This window comes from Erpetoichthys calabaricus, chromosome 10, assembly GCF_900747795.2.
Source record: "Erpetoichthys calabaricus chromosome 10, fErpCal1.3, whole genome shotgun sequence".
In the NCBI taxonomy this organism is placed as follows: Eukaryota; Metazoa; Chordata; class Cladistia; order Polypteriformes; family Polypteridae; genus Erpetoichthys; species Erpetoichthys calabaricus.
The window spans coordinates 142562599-142572643 of NC_041403.2; positions in this window are offsets into that span (position 1 = coordinate 142562599).

Genomic DNA, 10045 nt, shown 5'->3' on the forward strand with positions numbered 1-10045 from the left:
ACATCAGAGGTCAATTCCTCTCAGAAGCGTCCAGGACAGTCTCACTACAGAATTCATGTTGGCATTGCAATGGATCAGTCTTCCAGGGTCATACTAGTATCATTCTCAGTTGCGCCTTGAAACCTACACAGCGCCCAATGCAATCACTTCTGTGCCATGCGGTAAACGGCACACGTCAGTATTGGGTTACGAGTTGGCTATTCTGTGAAGGTTCATGCTGCGTGGGAAGTGGGTTGTAGTTTGTTGTTAAGCCATTGAAACCACAAGGCCACCAGTTCAATTCTCACTTCACCATGTGACCCTGAGCAAATCGCTCAACCTGTTAAAATACATGTAAACAGTTATAACATGTCCTGATCTTGTAAGTCATCTATCATCTCAAAGCAGTCTGAAAAATTATTACAAGCATGTATCCATTATTAAACCACTTTCATCCAGATCAAGGCCATGGAAGACCCATCCGGGTGCATTAGTCTCACTACAGAATTCATGTTGGCATTGCAATGGGTCAATCTTCCAGGGTCATACTAGTATCATTCTCAGTTGCGCCTTGAAACCTACTGTCGCAGATACGCCCTTTGTCCACCTCTCGGACCCTCAGGTACCACTCCAGACACGTTGTAAAAGCACAAGACTTCTTTATTTTATTCTTGTACAGTGCACAAAGCACCCTTCACTCCACACTACTCATAAATTCACAATCACTACAATAATCACAAATCCTCCTCGCCCAGACACTTCGCCACCCTACCTCCCAGCTCAGCTCAATGTACTGGGCTTCCCAGAGTCCTTTTATACACCCTGACCCGGAGGTGTTCCTGCCCAATCAGTCCACAGTTCCTTATTCCTTCCGGGTCAGGATAAACAGTCATTTTCTTCAACCCGGGAGCACGTCGTTTCTTCCTGTCACGTGACCATGACGTACTCCCGGGTTATAGGGCACATAAGAGCCTCCGAGTCCTCCTACAGCGACTCCTGGTGGCCCCCAAGGTATCCAGCAGGGCTGCGTATAAAAACTACATAGTCCATGAGACCCTGCTGGAACTCAGGGCACGTCCACGCTATCCGGAGAGCTCCTAATGGTGATCTGGGGGTGATGGCCGGAGTAAGAAGCCGGCAATCCACCACACTACACAGCGCACAATGCATAGGTGTAAAATGAACTAACCTCAAACAACGCACCAGTACAATTAAAACATTATGAATGGAGTCACAGTGTGGCAGTGACTTGGTTAGCACTGCAGCATCGCGAGTTCAAGTCTCACATGTGTTTGTTGTCTGTGCAGTGGGACTGTGTGCTCTGGTTTGCCTCCTACATCCCTAAAACAGGCACATTGTGTTAACCTGGAATTGTCAGATAGCCTTTGTGTGGGAGTCTGCTTCCAGAGAACTGGCTCACTGTCCATGTCTAGATTCTGTCTTGTGCTCAGTGCTCATCCCCGAAGCTGACTGAGAAGATTTGGGAATGTTATGTAAAGTTATTATGAATGGAATCCACCTAGAAATACTAGTTATAGCTAACATGTAGTGCTACTGGACAACAGCATACATGACTCTGAACTATTTGGAAAAAAACAAATGGAAACTATCATTATTGTACTGAAAATCTCAGAGTTTTCTAGAAGATGCCATGCAATCTGTTTGATCTTCTCAAATATAACTGCTGAAAAAAATTAAAGGAACACTTTGAAAACACATCCGAACTCAATGGGTGTTTCCTTAAGAGGCATTAGAGCTCTGGAAATGTGTTCTTTTCAATTGCGGCGTTTTAATTAACCTGAATTTAAATAATTATAAATAAAAAAGGTATTATCCCCCCCAGCATGCAATATGATGGTTATAAGATTACACGAGAAGTACAATTGATAATTTAGCTCTTTACTGATGGGTTCACGCGGTATTACAGACGGGAAGTTTATGACAGACTCTACCAAGCATGTGGGTGTCTTGACCTACGCAGTCTGCCATCTTTCGTCGCCACGCTGAAAGGATTTTCACCGGATGGAAGACATAATCTTCTGCCCTGCAGCTTCAAAGTGTTGGCCATAGGTCCATCCTTATATTCTGGTTGCTCCATGTGCAGGCTCCTTCTCTTGGATCCAAACAAGGACAGGAAAGGACTCAAACCCCACCTTCAATAATACAGGAATAGCACAATACTTACATACAGTTCTCATTCTCCCAACAAGGAAAGAGGATGGTGTGCTGACAAAAGACAGAATTATACTAGTCTGTCTTTAGGCTGACTATTCAATTCTCCAGTTGTCTTTGGCTCTCTAGTACTGTGCTTGGCTCGGCAATTCTAAATGCTGATGCTGTGCCCCTGTGTACCATACTTGGTCTGCCTGTATGAATGAGTCCATAACAGTGGGCACAGAGAACAGTGACATTAAACTTAATAATAGATAGATAGATAGATAGATAGATAGATAAAACATATTATAACAATGAGGAAAAAATCCAGCTGGATATCTCTACTGCTGTCGACTGGGTAATGTGTTAGGAACGTTAAGGATGCCACATCGTTTGATGGAAATGTAAATGATCAACATATACAGGGCTGAATTCAAAGAGACCCCAAAAATGAAAGTGAAAAAATGATGCGGCAGGCAGGTTAGTCTATTTTGTAGGCTCTGGCAGTGCTCATTCTGTTCATCCTTGCCCAAAGGAGCAGATACCGGTCCTGCTGATGGGTTAAGGACCTTCTACAGCCCTGTCCAGCTCTCCTAGAGTAACTGCCTGTCTCCTGGAATCTCCTCCATGCCCTTGAGACTGTGCTGGGAGACACAGCAAATCTTCTGGCAATGGTATGTATTGATGTGCCATCCTTGAGAAGTTGGACTACCTATGCCACCTCTGTAGGGTCGAGGTATCGCCTTATGTTACCAGTAGTGACACTGACCGTAGTCAAATGTAAAACGAGTGAAAAAACAGATGAGGCGGGAAAAACGTCAGTGGCCTCCACCTTTTAAACCATTCCTGTTTTGGGGGTCGTCTCATTGTTGCCCCTCTGTTGTTAATTTCATTAACACCAAAGCATCTGAAACTGATTAACAAACTCCTCTGCTACTTAACTGACCAGATCAATAGCCCAGAAGTTTCATTAACTTGACGCTATACTCGGATGATTAAAACGTGTTCCTTTAATTTTTTTGAGCAGTATACTTGAGAGAATAATTTGTCTGAGCTGAGCAGTAAACCTTGATAGTGGATGAGTACAGATGTGCAGGGGTATTCAGCGTACAGTGCCAGGGCTTCTACAAGACATCTGGGATCCCGAGACTGATTTCTGGGGTGTGCTCAGAAGCAGTTCCTGGCTGGTGCTTAACAGCCGCTTCTGGTCACTGGACCGGTCACATAAGTATCTGGCAAAGGCTGAACTGGCCAGGCTGTGGAAAGGGTGTGCATTATTAATTTACAGGAAGGTGAGTGTGTGAGATCAAGTGGACCATACGCCCCACATGGTAGTTGGGGTCAAACCACTGTATCAGTGTTTCTCAACACTGTAGGTTTTGTAATATTTTTTTAGTGACCCTGGGAGAATTCCCCAGTAATTTGTGTATGAACATCAGATGGGGGGGTGGGGTATGGTGTGTGTGTGTGCCCGCTGGTGATTCATGCACAATTATCAGAACGGGACACCCTTGTTGAATCAAGCATTGTTGTTGCACTCCTTGCAACCCACTTTTGACATACGGGACCCACTAACGGAAAACCCTCAACCCAAAAGTGGGCCGCAATCCACTGGTTGAGAAACACTGCCTTATATTAGTCGGCCTTGTGGCCATTAGGTCTTTGTTATGGTTCCTTCAGTGCTTTTAATCTTTCTTATAATAATATCCTTCATCCATATGTCTGAAATACAATGTCTGTCTGTCTGCTTGTATGTTCCCTACATAATCCTTACCCCTTTGACTGATCAGAATCAAATTTGGCATACTTGCTCTCTAGGACCATATAGACAAGACAGACTACTTTGAAACTCAATATTTTGAAGCTGGGGATCCCAGTGGGTTTTTTCCTCCTGTGTGCTACAGACTGCACACCAGTGCCACCTGCAAGCTAAGAGTGATTGAAACATCTGAACCAATGGAAGCCAGACTAGAAGACGAAATGACCATTACTTACTCAGGCCTTTATCTACTGTAAGATTAAAAACAATATTGTGTTCTTTTGCATTGGGGTGTTGGGTGAGGCTTGATCAAAAGTGGAAGTAGAGCACAACACAAAGCAAAATCAAAGGGTTGTTGGCTTTTCTTTATAATTTAAGCACTACAGACTGTCCACCTTGATCTAAAAGGCTGAATCAGACATGACAGCGCTCATAGTTACAACCCAGCAAGGAGTTGCTGCAATTGTGGAATCCAATCAGACCCAAAAAGAACAAATCCTCGACTCACGAGAGCAGAGAACCTGATAGAGAGGCAGTGTGGATGATGGTTAGGACAGCTAGTAATAACAACAGGACACCATTTAAACCAGTGCTTTTTTACACAACACCTTCCACACATATACCTTTCAGATGAGTATTATATGTTCATGGCCTCCTAGGTTCTTTTCCAGGTAAAGGGATGACAGTTTCTAGAGGACAACAGTGGCTGCAGATTTTTTTTTTGTTCTAATCCAGTTGCTTAATTAGAAACCAATCCTTGCTAATAACAGATCTTATTTATTTGGGTGAGTTGTTATTGCTTTTATTCTGCCATGCCAGGTTACTCATATATTGTAGATTTTTTTCTTTTCCTTCCAAATTTTATTAAACCCTATAGATCACCATGAATACAGACAGGTGTAAATAGGAACAGGTTAGATGGAGAACTTGTGGTTCGTTTGTTATTTGTATCTTATTGCTTATTAGGAGCCGTTAAAAGCAGTGAATGCAGCTGTTTAAGATGAAAATTAGCAATTAAGGGCAGTGAAACTTAAGTGGCGTAACTAAAATGAAGCATAAAGATGTTGCTCAGGCAATAAGTGCTTCCACAGCAATAACTGACTTCTCATTAAGAAACTGGATTGGAACAAAAAACAGCAGCTAGAAGATGACATTGCAGCCCCCTGGTCTGTGCTACTGAAAACAAAACTCCACATCCAGCCAATTCCCAGGCAGGATCTGCAGGTGTGATGGATGTCAAGAGGTAAGGTAGGACCTCACATTGCGTAGCCCTTAAATGCAGGTTGGTAGAATAAGATTAAGCAAGACAAATGGCTTTAATATAAAGCATCAGCTGCAAATGTTAACCAGGCATCACGCACCATCCAGTTGTTAGTCAGATGAATTTCAGATATCTTAAAATGTAATTTACTTTTTAAGATATCTGAAACTCGCTTTGAGATATCTTAAAATAATTTCCTTTACATTTTAAGATATCTGTAATACATTTTGAAATATCGTAAATGGATTTCAAGACATCTCAAATACATTTTCAAATATCTCAAAATAACCATGCCTGCACTTCAAGATATCTTCAAATGAATTTTCAGATATCTTAAATTGACCTATCGTGCATTTTAAGGTATCTCAAAATCATTTCCTAAAAAAATGCCTATTCTTCCGATGGAATATCTTAAAATGTATTTGAGGTATCTTTAAATGAGCAGGAAGTGATTTTGAGATATCTGAAAATGGACAGGAAGCTGTTTTGAGATATCTGGAAATGTATATCAGATATCTTAAATTGTATAGTAGATATCTGAAAATGCTTTTGAAATATCCTGAAATAATTAAATGTATTTTTAAAAATATCTTAAAATGTATTTTAGATATCTTGAAATACAACTTGAGATATCTAGAAATATATTGTTAGACTAGCCATGTGCGCCCAACTACGTTGCGCGTGTTAAAGTTGTCTGTGAAGGGCTCCCTGTTTAAACGCGGCTGCCAGTCGTGAACTGGGCCCTTCGTCGCACAGCATTATGATTTTTTATAAGGGAAACAAAATTACAAAACAAAACCCTTCGACATTGATTCGATAGGAACGGCCTACTCGGAATCACTGTCTGAATAGTAATTATGTGGTGGTGGAGGAGCATTTCTGCTTCTCTCCATTCACAGTCCGTCTCGTTTTCACAACGCTGTCGTTTCCTCTCACGATCTCTTCTCAACCTTTCTCCAATCTCGCAGGTTGCTTTGTGGCAATCCAAAGAGTAAGGAAGAACCAATGCTTCTTTCTTGAACTCCAAACGCCGACTGATGAAAAATCACAGAAGTGTGTCCGACTTATATACTCTGACTACTGACTCCAAGAAGTGGGTGAACATTTGATTTGGACGAAGTGCTGCCAACGACGGTTGATAGAAACACAAAAAACCACAGTCTCGACAACGAAGCAGGTGTCGACACCAGATCTAAACACAAAGAGTGGTATCGACAGTGTTTGTAAACAAAAGTAACAACCAAGGCAGTGTCAGGGAAACATGGATTCACGGACAAACAAAGATCAAGATCCAAATGAAGATTATATATAAAGATTAGTTAATTTAAAGTACAACAATTTGTTTAGTTTGAATGTCTGTGTTTTGAGGTGTGACTGGAGTACTACAGTCTTCAGTAGTATAAGCCTGGAGGAGATTCTTAATGCAATGCCTATGTTTTAGCTGTCTCTCTACTGCCATCTAGTGCTTCTTCTTCTAATTCATTCGCGGACAAACAAAGATCAAGATCCAAATGAAGATTATATATAAAGATTAGTTAATTTAAAGCACAACAATTTGTTTAGTTTGAATGTTTGTGTTTTGAGGTGTGACTGGAGTACTACAGTCTTCAGTAGTATAAGCCTGGAGGAGATTCTTAATGTAATGCCTATGTTTTAGCTGTCTCTCTACTGCCATCTAGTGCTGCTTCTTCTAATTCATTCGCGGACAAACAAAGATCAAGATCCAAATGAAGATTATATATAGAGATATTTGAAATGGAGCGGAGACCCATTTTAAGATATCATGAAATGAATTTTACATATCTCAAAATGTATTTTAGATATCTCAAACAACAGTGAATATTAAGTTATCTGAAATGCTTTATAAGATATCTTAATTACTGTATATTCTCACTCATTTTCAGATATCTCAACATAACTTCCTGTACATTTTAAGATATCTCAAATTAATTTTCAGATATCTTAAAATAGACAGGAAGTCTCATTGAAAGAATAGGAAATTTTACAGGAAGTGATTTTGAGATATCTCAAAATGTACAGCATATCATTTTATGATATCTTGAAATCTATTTGAGGTATCATAAAACAGATGCATTTTTAGATATCTGTAATTCAATTTGAGATATCTAAAATGCATTTCCAGATATCTTAAAATTCATTTTGAGATATCTCTAAATGTTAATTCGGCTTGCCATACAGTCTGCATACTTTGTACTGTACTGTAGCACTATCTACAAATGTTTTTAAAACAGTTAACAAATGTAATAATAAAAGAGATCTGTCTGATGTATCTAGTAGTCAGAATGTGAGTAACATTAAGGATCTTTATTGTCATTCCAACATCCATATGCAGAAAGGATTTTTGGTACTTAAACTGTGCCCACAATAACCCCAAAATAATAAAAAACACAATAAATAGAATGAAATACCATTTATACATAAGTAAAGTAAGATAACTACAAGTAAAAGAATACTATTGCAGTATGCCCTGTACTTAGCAGCAAGTAATAAAGGTGGCAGTGAATTGTTTAGTTCACGGGACCACTGAAATGAAGTGCAAAGTGCAGTATAAGTCGCACGGAGTGTACAGTCAGTTTTAGTGATGTTGTGTTCATTAGTCTAATGGCATATGAGAAGAAGGGCGGTGGTGACGATTGAAGTCACATAGCACACATCAAGAATTTATCCATCCATCCATCCATTTTCCAACCCGCTGAATCCGAACACAGGGTCACGGGGGTCTGCTGGAGCCAATCCCAGCCAACACAGGGCACAAGGCAGGAAACAATCCTGGGCAGGGTGCCAACCCACCGCAGGACACACACCAAGCACACACTAGGGACAATTTAGAATCGCCAATCCACCTAACCTGCATGTCTGTGGACTGTGGGAGGAAACCGGAGCGCCCGGAGGAAACCCACGCAGACACGGGGAGAACATGCAAACTCCACGCAGGGAGGACCCGGGAATCGAACCCAGGTCCCCAGATCTCCCAACTGCGAGGCAGCAGCGCTACCCACTGCGCCACCGTGCCGCCCTCAAGAATTTATGCTTCTGTTTAATATGTAATTTTGCTTTCAGTCAATCTAACAACTATTGACAGCAGACTGACTGTAGAACTTTTGAAGAGAACAGGTGAGTACTGTTCATTTCTGAAGTGTGTGTTGTGCATATTGTCCTGATTTACCCATCCAGTGCAGAAAGTTCATTTTTCCTAACTGAGAGGGCCGATCTGCTCACTGTAGGTATAGCCAGAGAAATAATGATGGGCCTTCATCCAATCCAAGGTGAAAAAATGCTTTGGACTCGCCCATGTTTACCATTTTATTCTGACTACCCTGACATCACCAGTGCGTCACAGGGCACACTCATTCACTGTAGCCTCTGGGGTTCAAGTGTGCACATTACATATCTGGAGTCTACTGTGAATGAATTGGACTTAAATGTCGGCAGCAACAATTAAATGGTTCACTGAGTGAGATATTTCTGAACCAATCCAATGTCTTCTAAAAGTGGAGCTGAAAGTAGCAGCGGTGATTTAAACAGCAAAAAGTAACATATATTGCCAACATGGTTCTATAATAACAAGACGGTGCTTATGATGATAAACCATCTTTTGCTGAAAGGTCTCTCAAAAAGACCCCTGTTAAATATGTACATTTGCATGAAGTGTATGGAGAACACATTACGCTTGTTAAAATTAAACATAAACTACTGTAAAGGTAACACCATTCTGTCAGGCCAGTTTACAATTTGGCATCCAAAGATATCACTGGACAATGTATTGCGCTGTGTGTGTGTGTGCTCTTTATTGTTCAGTTACAACAATACTCTCAGAGTCAACATGAGGTTAAAAAAATTAATGCAATGTTCACAAAAAGATGAACTTGAGAACATGCAGTTGAGCTAAGTGGTGTGCCATCACACTTAGTTATAAGGAGTTGATAACAAAAAGCCCCAGGAGATGCAGATTTCTATACTCAATACACGTGACCCGAAACAGTACATGTGCCATGACTTCGGCAAAACCATTGTGGCCACCAAGGGATGCTCCAGCTCCCCAAAACACCTGACACAAAGGCTTTGAACACAAGTGTAAAATAAACAGGAGGGTTTTATTATGTGGGAAACTCTACTAGCAAATGTTTCCCACAGCAACAAGGCACAGTTACATAAGTGCCCACAGCAAATACTCTGCAACCCTTTATATTTCCTTCCTCTATCGCTGCTATCTTCTGCTAGCGGAAAGCTTCATCTTCTCACTCCCAACTCTGGTTCTTGACCTGAAGTAGCCAACTTCTTTTAAGTGATCCCCGGAAGTACTTCCAGTGTCCAATAGACTTGGCCTGGGAGCACTTACGGGTTTTGTCGGGAACCCCACAAAATAGGGCTCATTATTCCCTGCATGCATGCCATTTCCCTGTCCTTCCACTACAAAGGCGTCCCAGCTGGGTAAGGATGTAGTGGCTGGAAAAAGCTAAGATTCACACTGCCTATTGAAGGTGATATATTTATTTTTTTGGTGGGGACCCCAGGAACGCACCCAGCCTTAGCCTGACCCATGCGAAGCAAAGACAATAAAACAGAAAATTGAAGAATGTATTAAACAACAATAAATGAAATCTAACTACACAAAATAAAACAATCCCACCCCAGTTCTCTTTCTGGTGAATACGTAATAACATGAACTCAGAAACAACAAGCAACTAACAAAAAACTACAAACAATGAAGTCCATAACAAAGTCCATAGGAAAACTGCATCCAATGTAGTGAAAAGATTGAATAACCCAAAGATCAGCTGACTGTAAGTAAATGTAAAGAGCAGTCCTACCGGTATATCCTGATGATGAAGAGTGATGGGATTGGGAGCGCTGCTTCTTCGAAAGTCGAT